Source organism: Scyliorhinus torazame, chromosome 1, assembly GCF_047496885.1.
Source record: "Scyliorhinus torazame isolate Kashiwa2021f chromosome 1, sScyTor2.1, whole genome shotgun sequence".
NCBI classification, from domain to species: domain Eukaryota; kingdom Metazoa; phylum Chordata; class Chondrichthyes; order Carcharhiniformes; family Scyliorhinidae; genus Scyliorhinus; species Scyliorhinus torazame.
Genome location: NC_092707.1, coordinates 100697460 through 100711209, shown reverse-complemented (window position 1 = coordinate 100711209; position 13750 = coordinate 100697460).

The following is a 13750-nucleotide window of genomic DNA, read 5'->3' as shown; positions in this document are numbered from 1 at the left end:
CGACTGGGGGAGGAGGTAGGTTTCCGACTGGGGGAAGGGGGAGGTTTCCGACTGGGGGAGGGGGGAGGTTTCCAACTGGGGCGGGGGGGTGGGGGGGGGGGGGGGGAGAGGAGGGAGGTTTCCGAGTTGAGGAGAGGGGGGTTTCCGACTGGGGGAGAGGGGGGTTTCTGACTGGGGGGGGGGGAGGTTTCCGACTGGGAGGGGGGGGGGGGGAGGTTTCCGACTGGGGAGGAGGGGGGTTTCCGACTGGGGAGGAGGGGGGTTTCCGACTGGGGGAGAGGGGGTTTCCGACTGGGGCGGAGGGAGGTTTCCGACTGGTGGAGGAGGTAGGTTTCCGACTGGGGGAGGAGGGAGGTTTCTGACTGGGGGAAGGGGGAGGTTTCCGACTGGGGGAGGAGGGAGGTTTCTGACTGGCGGGGAGAGGAGGGAGGTTTCCGACTGGGGGAGAGGGGGGGTGGTTCCGACTGGGGGAGAGGGGGGGGTTCCGACTGGGGGAGAGGGGGGGGTTCCGACTGGGGCAGGAGGAGGGTTTCCCACTGTCGGAGGGGGGGAGGCGGGAGGTTTCTGACTGGGGGTGGGAGAGAGGAGGGTTTCCGACTGGGGGAGAGGGGGGTTTCTGACTGGGGGTGGGGGGAGGTTTCCGACTGGGAGGGTGGGGGAGGTTTCCGACTGGGAGGGGGGGGGCAGGTTTCCGACTGGGGAGGAGGGGGGTTTCCGACTGGGGAGGAGGGGGGTTTCCGACTGGGGGAGAGGGGGTTTCCCACTGGGGGCGGAGGGAGGTTTCCGACTGGGGGAGGAGGTAGGTTTCCGACTGGGGGAAGGGGGAGGTTTCCGACTGGGGGAGGGGGGACGTTTCCAACTGGGGCGGGGGGGGTGGGGTGGGGGGGGGGAGAGGAGGGAGGTTTCCGAGTTGAGGAGAGGGGGGGTTTCCGACTGGGGGAGAGGGGTGTTTCTGACTGGGGGGGGGGAGGTTTCCGACTGGGAGGGGGGGGGAGGTTTCCGACTGGGAGGGGGGGGGGGAGGTTTCCGACTGGGGAGGAGGGGGATTTCCGACTGGGGAGGAGGGGGGTTTCCGACTGGGGGAGAGGGGGGTTTCCGACTGGGGGCGGAGGGAGGTTTCCGACTGGTGGAGGAGGTAGGTTTCCGACTGGGGGAAGGGGGAGGTTTCCGACTGGGGGAGGGGGGAGGTTTCCAACTGGGGCGGGGGGGGGGGGGAGGGAGGTTTCCGACTTGAGGAGAGGGGGGTTTCCGACTGGGGGATAGGGGGGTTTCCCACTGGGGGAGAGGGGGGTTTCCCACTGGGGAGAGAGGGGTTTCCGACTGGGTGAGAGAGGGGTTTCCGACTGGGGGAGAGGGGGTTTCCCACTGGGGGCGGAGGGAGGTTTCCGACTGGGGGAAGGGGGAGGTTTCCGACTGGGGGAGGGGGGAGGTTTCCAACTGGGGCGGGGGGGTGGGGGGGGGAGGAGAGGAGGGAGGTTTCCGAGTTGAGGAGAGGGGGGTTTCCGACTGGGGGAGAGGGGGGTTTCTGACTGGGGGGGGGGAGGTTTCCGACTGGGAGGGTGGGGGAGGTTTCCGACTGGGAGGGGGGGGGGGGGGAGGTTTCCGACTGGGGAGGAGGGGGGTTTCCGACTGGGGAGGAGGGGGGTTTCCGACTGGGGGAGAGGGGGTTTCCGACTGGGGCGGAGGGAGGTTTCCGACTGGGGGAAGGGGGAGGTTTCCGACTGGGGGAGGAGGGAGGTTTCTGACTGGGGGAGAGGGGGGAGGTTTCCGACTGGGGGAGAGGGGGGAGGTTTCCGACTGGGGGAGAGGGGGTGGTTCCGACTGGGGGAGAGGGGGGGGTTCCGACTGGGGCAGGAGGAGGGTTTCCCACTGTCGGAGGGGGGGAGGCGGGAGGTTTCTGACTGGGGGTGGGGGAGAGGAGGGTGTTCCGACTGGGGGAGAGGGGCGTTTCCTACTGGGGGCGGAGGGAGGTTTCTGACTGCGGAAGGGGGAGGAGGGTTCCGCCTGGGGGGGGAGGTTTCCGACTGGGGGGGGGGGAGGTTTCCGACTGGGGGAGGAGGGGTGTGTCCGAGTGGGGGGAGAGGGGGGTTTCCGACTGGGGGAGGAGGGACCTTTCCGACTGGGGGAGGGAGGTTTCTGACTGAGGGGGGAGGTTTCCGACTGGGAGGAGGGGGGGGGGCGGGGAGGTTTCCGACTGGGGGAGGAGGCAGGTTTCCGACTGGGGGAAGGGGGAGGTTTCCGACTGGGGGAGGGGGGAGGTTTCCAACTGGGGCGGGGGGGGGGGGAGAGGAGGGAGGTTTCCGAGTTGAGGAGAGGGGGGTTTCCGACTGGGGGAGAGGGGGGTTTCTGACTGGGGGTGGGGGGAGGTTTCCGACTGGGAGGGTGGGGGAGGTTTCCGACTGGGAGGGGGGGGGCAGGTTTCCGACTGGGGAGGAGGGGGGTTTCCGACTGGGGGAGAGGGGGTTGCCCACTGGGGGCGGAGGGAGGTTTCCGACTGGGGGAGGAGGTAGGTTTCCGACTGGGGGAAGGGGGAGGTTTCCGACTGGGGGAGGGGGGAGGTTTCCAACTGGGGCGGGGGGGGTGGGGGGGGGGGGGGGAGAGGAGGGAGGTTTCCGACTGGGGGAGAGGGGGGTTTCCGACTGGGGGAGAGGGGGGTTTCTGACTGGGGGGGGGAGGTTTCCGACTGGGAGGGTGGGGGAGGTTTCCGACTGGGAGGGGGGGGGGGAGGTTTCCGACTGGGGAGGAGGGGGGTTTCCGACTGGGGGAGAGGGGGTTTCCGACTGGGGGCGGAGGGAGGTTTCCGACTGGTGGAGGAGGTAGGTTTCCGACTGGGGGAAGGGGGAGGTTTCCGACTGGGGGAGGGGGGAGGTTTCCAACTGGGGCGGGGGGGGGGGGGGGGGGGGAGGGAAGTTTCCGACTTGAGGAGAGGGGGGTTTCCGACTGGGGGAGAGGGGGGTTTCCGACTGGGGGAGAGGGGGGTTTCCCACTGGTGGAGAGGGGGGTTTCCCACTGGGGAGAGAGGGGTTTCCGACTGGGTGAGAGAGGGGTTTCCGTCTGGGGGAGAGGGGGGTTTCAGACTGGGGGTGGAGGGGGTTTTCCGACTGGGGTAGGGGGGTTATCCGACTGGGGGAGGAGGGAGGATTCCGACTGGGGGAGGAGGGAGGATTCCGACTGCGGGAGGAGGGAGGATTCCGACTGGGGCAGGAGGGAGGATTCCGACTGGGGCAGGAGGGAGGATTCCGACTGGGGCAGGAGGGAGGATTCCGACTGGGGCAGGAGGGAGGATTCCGACTGGGGGAGGAGGGAGGATTCCGACTGGGGAAGGAGGGCGGTTTCCGACTGGGGGAGGGGGTTTTTCCGACTGGGGGAGGGGTGGATTTCTGACTGGGGGAGGGGGGGTTTCCGACTAGGGGGGGGGGTTCCGACTGGGGGAGGGGGTTTCCGATTGGGATGGGGGGTTTTCCGACTAGGGGGGCCCTGACTGAGGGAGGAGGAAGAGGGGGAGTTCCAACTATGGGAGGAGGGGGAGTTCCAACTATGGGAGGAGGGGGAGTTCCAACTATGGGAGCCGTGGGAGAGGAAGCGCTTTCCAACTGGGGTGGAGGGTTCCAACTGGGCGAGGGGGAGGAGGAGTGTTCCAACTGGGGGAGGGGAGGAGGACGGTTCCAACTGGGGGAGGAGGTGGAGGAGGGTTCCAACTGGGGGAGGAGGTGGGGGAGGGTTCCAACTGGGGGAGGAGGGTTCCAACTGGGGGAGGAGGTGAGGGAGGGTTCCAACTGGGAGAGGAGGTGGAGGAGGATTCCAACTGAGGGAGGAGGGTTCCAACTGGGGGATGGGGAGGAGGACGGTTCCAACTGGGGGAGCAGGTGGAGGAGGGTTCCAACTGGGGGATGGGGAGGAGGACGGTTCCAACTGGGGGAGGAGGTGGAGGAGGGTTCCAACTGGGGGAGGGGGAGGAGGACGGTTCCAACTGGGGGAGGAGGTGGAGGAGGGTCCCAACTGGGGGGGGATGGTTGAGGATGGTTCCAACTCGGGAGGCGGGGTTATCCGACTGGGGCAGGAGGAGGGTTTCCCACTGGGGGAGGAGGGAGGTTTCTGACTGGGGGAGAGGGGGGGGTTCCGACTGGGGGAGAGGGGGGGGGTTCCGACTGGGGCAGGAGGAGGGTTTCCCACTGGGGGAGGAGGGAGGTTTCTGACTGGGGGAGAGGGGGGGGTTCCGACTGGGGGAGAGGGGGGGTTATCCGACTGGGGCAGGAGGAGGGTTTCCCACTGGGGGAGGAGGGAGATTTCTGACTGGGGGAGAGGGGGGGGGTTCCGACTGGGGCAGGAGGAGGGTTTCCCATTGTCGGAGGGGGGGAGGAGGAGGAGGGAGGTTTCTGACTGGGGGGGGGGGAGAGGAGGAGGGTTCCGACTGGGGGAGAGGGGCGTTTCCGACTGGAGGCGGAGGGAGGTTTCTGACTGGGGAGGGGGGAGGAGGTTTCCGCCTGGGGGGGGGAGGGGGGGAGGTTTCCGACTGGGGGGGGGTGGGAGGAAGGTTCCGACTGGGGGGGGGTGGCGGGGAGGAGGTTTCCGACTGGGGGAGGAGGGGTGTGTCCGACTGGGGGGAGAGGGGGGTTTCCGACTGGTGGAGGAGGGACCTTTCCGACTGGGGGAGGGAGGCTTCTAACAGGGGAGGAGGTTTCCGACTGGGGGGGGGGGGGGAGGTTTCCGACTGGGAGGGTGGGGGAGGTTTCCGACTGGGAGGAGGAGGGGGGGGGGGCGAGGTTTCCGACTGGGAGGAGGGGGGGGGGGGGAGGTTTCCGACGGGGAGGGGGATTTCCGACTGGGGTGGGGGGGGGGGGTTTCCGACTGGGGAGGAGGGGGGTTTCCGACTGGGGGAGAGGGGGTTTCCCACTGGGGGCGGGGGGAGGTTTCCGACTGGGGGAGGTTTCAGACTGGGGGAGGGGGGAGGTTTCCAACTGGCGCGGGGGGGGAGGAGGGAGGTTTCCGACTGGGGGAGAGGGGGGTTTCTGACTGGGGGAGAGGGGGGTTTCCGGCTGGGGGAGAGGGGGGTTTCCCACTGGGGAGAGAGGGGTTTCCGACTGGGTGAGAGAGGGGTTTCCGACTGGGGGAGAGGGGGGTTTCAGACTGGGGGTGGAGGGGGTTTTCCAACTGGGGTAGGGGGGTTTTCCGACTGGGGGAGGAGGGAGATTTCCGACTGGGGGGGTTTCCGACGAGGGGAGGGGGGGGGTTCTGATTGGGATGGGGGGTTTTCCGACACGGGGAGGGGGGGCCCCGACTGAGGGAGGAGGAAGAGGGGGAGTTCCAACTATGTGAGGAGGGGGAGTTCCAACTATGGGAGGAGGGGGAGTTCCAACTATGGGAGGCGTGGGAGAGGAAGCGCTTTCCAACTGGGGTGGAGGGTTCCAACTGGGCGAGGGGGAGGAGGAGTGTTCCAACTGGGGGAGGAGGTGGAGGAGGGTTCCAACTGGTGGGGGAGGGTTCCAATTGGGGGAGGAGGTGGAGGAGGATTCCAACTGGGGGAGGAGGGTTCCAACTGGGGGATGGGGAGGAGGACGGTTCCAACTGGGGGAGGAGGTGGAGGAGGGTTCCAACTGGTGGGGGAGGGTTCCAATTGGGGGAGGAGGTGGAGGAGGATTCCAACTGGGGGAGGAGGGTTCCAACTGGGGGATGGGGAGGAGGACGGTTCCAACTTGGGGGAGGAGGTGGAGGAGGGTTCCAACTGGGGGAGGGGGAGGAGGATGGTTCCAACTGGGGGAGGAGGTGGAGGAGGGTTCCAACTGGGGGGGGGGGGGGGGGGGATGGTTGAGGATGGTTCCAACTCGGGAGGCGGGGTTATCCGACTGGGGCAGGAGGAGGGTTTCCCACTGGGGGAGGAGGGAGGTTTCTGACTGGCGGGGAGAGGAGGGAGGTTTCCGACTGGGGGAGAGGGGGGGGTTCCGACTGGGCGAGACGGGGGGGTTCCGACTGGGGCAGGAGGAGGGTTTCCCACTGTCGGAGGGGGGGAGGAGGAGGAGGGAGGTTTCTGACTGGGGGGGGGGGGAGAGGAGGGGGGAGAGGGGAGTTTCTGACTGGGGGCGGAGGGAGGTTTCTGACTGGGGAGGGGGGAGGAGGTTTCCGCCTGGGGGGGAGGGGGGGAGGTTTCCGACTGGCGGGGGGGGGGAGGAAGTTTCCGACTGGGGGGGGCGGGGGTGGAGGGGAGGAGGTTTCCGACTGGGGGAGGAGGGAGGTTTCCGACTGGGGGGGGGGTGGCGGGGAGGAGGTTTCGGACTGGGGGAGGAAGGAGGTTTCCGACTGGGGGAGGAGGGTGTGTCCGACTGGGGGGAGAGGGGGGTTTCCGACTGGGGGCGGAGGGACCTTTCCGACTGGGGGAGGGAGGTTTCTGACTGGGGGGGGGGAGGTTTCCGACTGGGAGGGTGGGGGAGGTTTCCGACTGGGAGGAGGGGGGGGGGGGGAGGTTTCCGACGGGGAGGGGGCGTTTCCGACTTGGGTGGGGGGGGGGAGGAGGTTTCCGACTGGGGGAGAGGGGTTTTCCCACTGGCGGCGGAGGGAGGATTCCGACTGGGGGAGGAGGTAGGTTTCCGACTGGGGGAGGAGGTAGGTTTCCGACTGGGGGAGGGGGGGGGGTTCCGACTGGGGGAGAGGGGGGTTTCTGACTAGGGGAGAGAGGGGTTTCCCACTGGGGAGAGAGGGGTTTCCGACTGGGTGAGAGAGGGGTTTCCGACTGGGGGAGAGGGGGGTTTCCAACTGGGGGAGAGGGGGGTTTCCGACTGGGGGAGAGGGGGGTTTCCCACTGGGGAGAGAGGGGTTTCCGACTGGGTGAGAGAGGGGTTTCCGACTGGGGGAGAGGGGGGTTTCCGACTGGGGGTGGAAGGGGTTTTCCGACTGGGATAGGGGGGTTTTCCGACTGGGGGAGGAGGGAGATTTCCGACTGGGGGGGTTTCCGACGAGGGGAGGGGGTTTCCGATTGGGCGAGGGGGGGTTTTCCGACTAGGGGATGGGGGGCTCCGACTGAGGGAGGAGGAAGAGGGGGAGTTCCAACTATGGGAGGAGGAAGAGGGGGAGTTCCAACTATGGGAGGCGTGGGAGAGGAAGAATCTTCCAACTGCGGTGGAGGGTTTCAACTGGGCGAGGGGGAGGAGGAGTGTTCCAACTGGAGGAGGGGCGGGTTCCAACTGGGGGAGGAGGAGGAGGGTTCCAACTGGAGGAGGAGGAGGGTTCCAACTGTGGGGTGAGGCGACGGAGGGTTCCAACTGGGGGGGGTGGGGAGGTTGAGGATGGTTCCAACTGTTGGAGGTGGACGAGGGTTCCAACTGGAGATGGGGGAGAAGCGTTCCACGTGGGGGAGGAGGAGTGTGAGCTCCACAGGCTGCAACCCACTTCAATTATGCCATTTTTAAGCATACTCTCATTCTCTCTGTTAACCTGTGCCAATTTTAAAGGGTTAAGTCTGTATGGATGTTGTTTGATAGGAACAGCATTTCCCACATCTACATGTATAGCCATTTTAGTACTTCCCAATTTATCTCTGCAAACTTGCCCATGTGATATCAATAACTCTTTCAGGTCAGTTTGTTTTTCCTCTGGAAGATAACTCAACAATTTATCCCAATTTTTAGGAACATCCTCATTTTCCAATTTAATTTGAGGTATGTCAAATTCACAGTCATCTGGATTTGGTTCGTCACATTCAGTTAAGAATCATTAAAACCTCCTTTTTCTCTCCTTCCCTTTCAAAGTACCTTTTTAGCATATTCACATGACACACTCGGTGAGTCTTCCTTCTATCTGGTGTTTTTACTACATAATTCACCTCACTTAATTTCCTTTCAATCTGATACGGTCCACAAAACCTAGCTTTTAAAGGCTCACCTACCACTGGTAACAACACTAAAACTTTATCTCCACTGGCAAAACTACAAATTTTGGATTTCTTGTCCGCTACCCGTTTCATCACATTTTGTGCAACTTTCAAATGTTGTCCAGCCAATTCACCTGCTCTATTTAATCGTTCCCGGAAATTTGACACGTAATCCAATAGTGTAATTTCCGATCTCTCACCCACCAATTTTTCTTTAATCAATTTAAGTGGTCCTCTTACCTCATGACCAAAAATCTTGATAGTTCAGCCTTTAATTTGTCTTTAAGAGGAGCAGGTACACATCTTGGTGGATGGATTACCGATTTGGCATCCTTCTTCAGTTGTATCTTGTACTGAAAAGGTAACGTACCCATACTGTGAAATACAACAGGGTATTCCTGTAAGAGTTGTTGAATGTCATCTTTGAGTGTAGTCAACTGACAGGTATTAAGAAAAATTATTTGAATGAGCTGCAAATCTTTACACGCTTGAGCTCCAAGTAACGAAGAATGAATATCGTTTACTATCTCAAATCTTTCTTGTTAATGAATATCCCTGTTTGTGACACTAAGGTAACACGTACCATGTGAGAAAATGGGATTGCCATTATAATCTCTTAATGTGCACTCAGGAGGTATCATTTCATAATGACTTTTTATCTTGGACAAGTCCTTGGAATTCAGAAGATTTGCCGAGGCACCTGTGTCCCGTTTGAAAGAAATTGGAATTGTGTTAACATACACAGTAGTCATCCATTCGTTGCTAACGACATTGACTCTTTGATCTTTTGTTGCTTGAAGATCCTTTTCATATTCTTGATGAGCTGGTTTTGTTGCTTGAAGATGATGCTTGCTTGTAGATCATTCTTCATGGACGAGTCAACCACACCAACGAAGAAAGTATTTTCTAATGAGAAAATAACATCATCTTCCGTGAAATCTTCTTGTGTGTTGACTTCTTTTTTATCCACAGCTCTCACTTTTAAATATTTTTTCTGTGCAGGAGGAATGTAACTTGCGGATGATTGACACTTAGAAGCATAATGGTTTAACTTCTGACATCTCAAACAGCGTTTACCAAAAGCAGAGCAGTTTCCCTTCAAGTGTGTGCTGCCACACCTATGACACGTAATCACGTTGTCATCATGATGTATTAGTGATGTACGCGCAGACGCAGACTTCTTTGATGTCTCGCATTTCTGCGCATATTGCGCATGTACAGAGCCCGAAAATGATTGCAAAGGATAGCTTCCGCTCCTCATAGTCATCTGCCTGGCCTACGACACCATTTTGATTTTCTCTGCCTTGTGGTGGAGATTCGTGCTTTTTTCCTTGGGATGAAATGCTAAATACTGAGATTTGGTCTGTTCTACGGAGATGCATTTATCTATCGCGATTTGCAATGTTAAGTTATGTTGTCGAATCAAAGCTTCTCTGACAGTATCATCAAATATGCCATAAACAATCTGGGTCCTTTACAAGTGAATCGTATAAATCTGCATGGTTACACGTTTTAGCTAAGAGTTTGAGATCAGAGATGAAATTATTCACCGGTTCACCAACTTTTTGAACACTTCTGTGAAATTTTAATCTTTCTAAAATTTCATTGGTCTGCATCTTGCAATGTTCATCGAACTTCGCTATAACTTGATAAAATTTTGCTTTATCTTTACCAGCATTAAAATGAAAGGAATTGAAAATTTTGATTGCTTGCTGTCCTGCTAGGGACAGAAGTAAAGCAATTCTTCTAGCTTCTGCTGCAGCACTGAAATCAGCTTCTAAATAGAGTTGAAACTGTTGTTTGAACAATTTACAATTCAAATTTAAATTACCAGTGGTCTTGAGATGTCTTGGTGCTTGGACTTGGTCCATTGAAAAGTTGTTTTTGTCGAAGTTTCCGATGTTGCAATGACTTCTGTAGTCGAATAGTTGATTCCGATTTTTTTTTTTTTCTTTCTTTTTATTCTAAATCTTCACTAGTCTTTCTTAAAAGCTTAAATCACTCTGGTACCATGTTATATTACTTTGTGTGATGTAGTGTATTGCTCTTTTGAACCAGCCGAGTTGATGAAATGAACAATAGTCTTCTTGTAAACATAAACTAATTTATCGAGTAATACAAATTATATTTGTGAGTTCTTTTTACTCAATACTCAACTAGTAAACAAATAAAATAGAGTAAAGATAACTAACTAACTATACAATATAATAATGAAATAATTTAGAACTTCTCTCTCTCTAGCTAATCTATGTCTTGTTTGTTCACTCTCCTGAAGCATACTGTCTCAGAAAGAGTAGGAAAGTCTTATATCATCTGAAAGTGAGACATCTGGTGTTGAATTGACTGTACTAGTTTTACCTACATTGATCATGTATATTGAGATAAAGAGATCACTACAGCATACACATTTACCAGGATTATCGGTGCCCCTTCCAGGACACCGCTGACCATGACGTACCATCCCCATGGGTCAGTAACCGTCCTGGTCTCAGTAAATCTCGTCCTCTTGCTGATCAGTATGGCTACTCCCCTAGCCCTCGTCCCATAACATAATGGTATTTTGTCCCATCCAGCCCTTCTTTACTAATAATCAGTCCTTCTCCCTTAGGTGTGTCGCCTGCAGGTAGGCTGTGTCCGCCTTCAGGCTTCTCCATTGGGCGAAGACTCTGGATCTGTTTACTGAGCCGTTGTTCCCTTACGTTCCAGGCGACTATCCTGATGGGGGTTTCTGTCCCATCGTTCCTGCGGGATCAACCATAGTTACCTGTTGGATGCGGCCCTGCACTCCGAGGTTTCCCTTTGTTAGGGAGCCGTCCAAAATGGCCACGGTTGCCGCTCTCGCCATGAGGTCGGGCCTGTCATGATATTCAAACATACATCATAACACATACATAATGATAGACAGACCAACGGACCAATTAGCACACATAACACGACAGCCAATCACAGACAAGAGCAGACACAGTATAAGACAAGAAACACAACACTTGCTGGGCAGTCCATCTGGAGACAGCACAGGGCCAGGACCTCATAGCAAGACACTCACACAGTCACAACGTGCTGAGTACCACGTCTGATGTATAAATAGTTAGATGGAATAAAACTGCGTTGTACCAATCGCAACCGTGTTGGTTCATCTGTACCTCAGAGCATCCAACACCTCATGATACCAGGAGTGAATCGATACCTACCGGCAAATCTGCCATCCTGAGCCATGGACACCCGCAACAAACCGCAGCCGTTGCATGTCGCTGGGAACCTGGGCACAAATTGGAAGCTCTTCAAGCAGCGCTTCGAACTCTTCATGCAAGCCAATGAAAAACAGGGCGCCTCGGACGAAACAAAGATTGCCATGCTCCCCACTGACGCAGGTCAGCACGCCATCGATGTATACAACTCCTTGGTGTTCGCGGAAGGCGAGAACAAAGCTAAGTATGACACGGTCCTCCTCAAGCTCGACAAGCACTTCAACGTTGAGGTCAACGAAAGCTTTGAGAGGTATGTCTTTCAGCAGCGCCTGCAAGGTAAGGATGAGCTCTTTCAGTCCTTCCTGACTCACCTCCGCATACTCGCGCAGTCCTGCGGTTACGACACCACCTCAGAGTCCATGATCCGGGACCAGATCGTTTTTGGCATTGCCTCCAGTGGCCTACGCCAGCAGTTTCTAAAAATTAAAGGCCTGACCTTAGCATCTGCAGCTGAAGCCTGTGTCCTGCATGAGAATGCGACTAGCCGATGTGCCCAATTTCAGGCGACCAAATCGACACGGAGGGGGACCCACGCGATCGAATCGGCAAGCCAGGCCGCCCATGAGGCCAAACGCGTCCAAGCAATCGAGTTTCTCCCGGACGAGGGCGGCCGTTTTGCGCGCTTTTTAAGGCCTCCCAATTTTGTGCGCGCCAAAACCTACGGCAACACTGAGGGACCTGCTGCGCAGGCACGCCCGATGCAAGGCCGAACTGCGCATGCGCAGTGGCGTAATGGACGTCATGACGTGCGGCAACTGTGGAGCTGCACATTTAAAAGGGCAATGTCCTGCAAAAACCCGACAATGCCTACTCTGTGGCAAGATGGGCCACTACGCTGCCTGCTGTCGAGCGGCTCAACCTGTTGATCTTCCACATCTCCGACAACCTCGCAGGAACGTGCGGACCATTCAGCCTCCACATCACGACATCCAAACCGACGACACAGATGACCAAGACGCCTTCCGGGTTGCGGTCATTGATGCGAACCGGGTCAACACCATCAATCCGGCCGATGAATGGAGTGCCACCCTAATGGTCAACCGATCGCCGATCACTTTCCGCCTGGACACTGGCGCCTCCACCAACCTCATAGCATGGTCAGCCTTCTACGCCATAAAGGTCAGACCACCAATCCAGCCATCCCGGTGCAAGATGGTCGACTACAACGGGAACGTTATCCCGGCCATGGGATCCTGCCAGCTCCAGGTGACACACAACACACACACGGCCACACTCTCGTTCGAGATAGTTGGCTCATCGAAGGACTCCCTGCTGGGCGTACAGGCATGCAAGGCTCTCCACCTTGTGCAACGAATCCTCTCTCTCTCTCCAGACGGCACGTCTGACTTCCCGGATGCAGAGTTCTACGCACAGCTCCAATCGCTCCTCGCCCACAACCAGGAGGCATTCGAAGGCATAGGAACACTGCCATACACCTACCAAATTCGCCTCAAACCGGACGGCATCCTGGTCGTTCACGCACCTCGCAGGGTTCCTGTGCCACTTAAAGACCGCCTCAAGCAGCAGCTGCAGGATCTCCAGGACCAAGGGGTCCTATCCAGGGTCACGGAGCCCACTCCATGGGTCAGCTCCATGGTGTGTGTCAAGAAGCTCTCCGGCGAGCTCCGGATCTGCATTGACCCCAAAGACCTCAATAATAATATTATGAGGGAACATTATCCCATACCCAAACGGGAGGAGATCATCAGTGAAATGGCCCAGGCGAAGATATTCACGAAACTGGATGCTTCTAAAGGATTTTGGCAGATCCAACTGGACCCATCCAGCCGAAGGCTATGCACCTTCAACACCCCTTTTGGCAGGTTCTGCTACAACCGGATGCCATTAGGCATCATCTCGACATCCGAGGTTTTCCATAGAATCATGGAGCAGATGATGGAAGGCATCGAAGGGGTGCGCGTATATGTGGACGATATCATCATCTGGTCCACCACACCGCAGAAGCACATATATCGTCTCCAACGCGTTTTTGCCCACATACGGGAAAACGGCCTGCGCCTCAACCGAGCCAAGTGCTCCTTTGGCCAGACCGAGTTGAAGTTCCTGGGGGACCATATCTCCCGGTCGGGGTCCGTCCGGATGCAGACAAAGTGAGCGCCATCACAGCCATGCCGCAGCCGGCCGACAAGAAGGCTGTCCTACGCTTCCTTGGCATGGTCAACTTCCTGGGGAAGTTCATTCCCAACCTTGCCTCCCACACGACGACTCTGCGCCACCTCGGCAGAAAATCCACAGAGTTCCAGTGGCAACACACACACCAGCTGGAATGGGAGGAGCTCAAACGCAAATTCACTACGGCACCAGTGTTGGCGTTTTTTGACACGTCTCGTGCCACCAAAATCTCAACTGATGCCAGCCAATCCGGCATTGGAGCAGTGCTCCTGCAGAGGGATGAAACGGCATCATGGGCCCCAGTGGCCTATGCATCGCGGGCCATGACCCCCACAGAGCAGCGCTACGCGCAAATCGAAAAAGAATGCCTGGGCTTGCTAACCGGTTTAGACAAGTTCCACGATTACATCTATGGTCTTCCACGGTTCACGGTCGAAACTGACCACCGCCCCCTGGTCAGCATAATAAACAAGGACCTGAACGAGATGACCCCTCTCCTCCAGTGCAT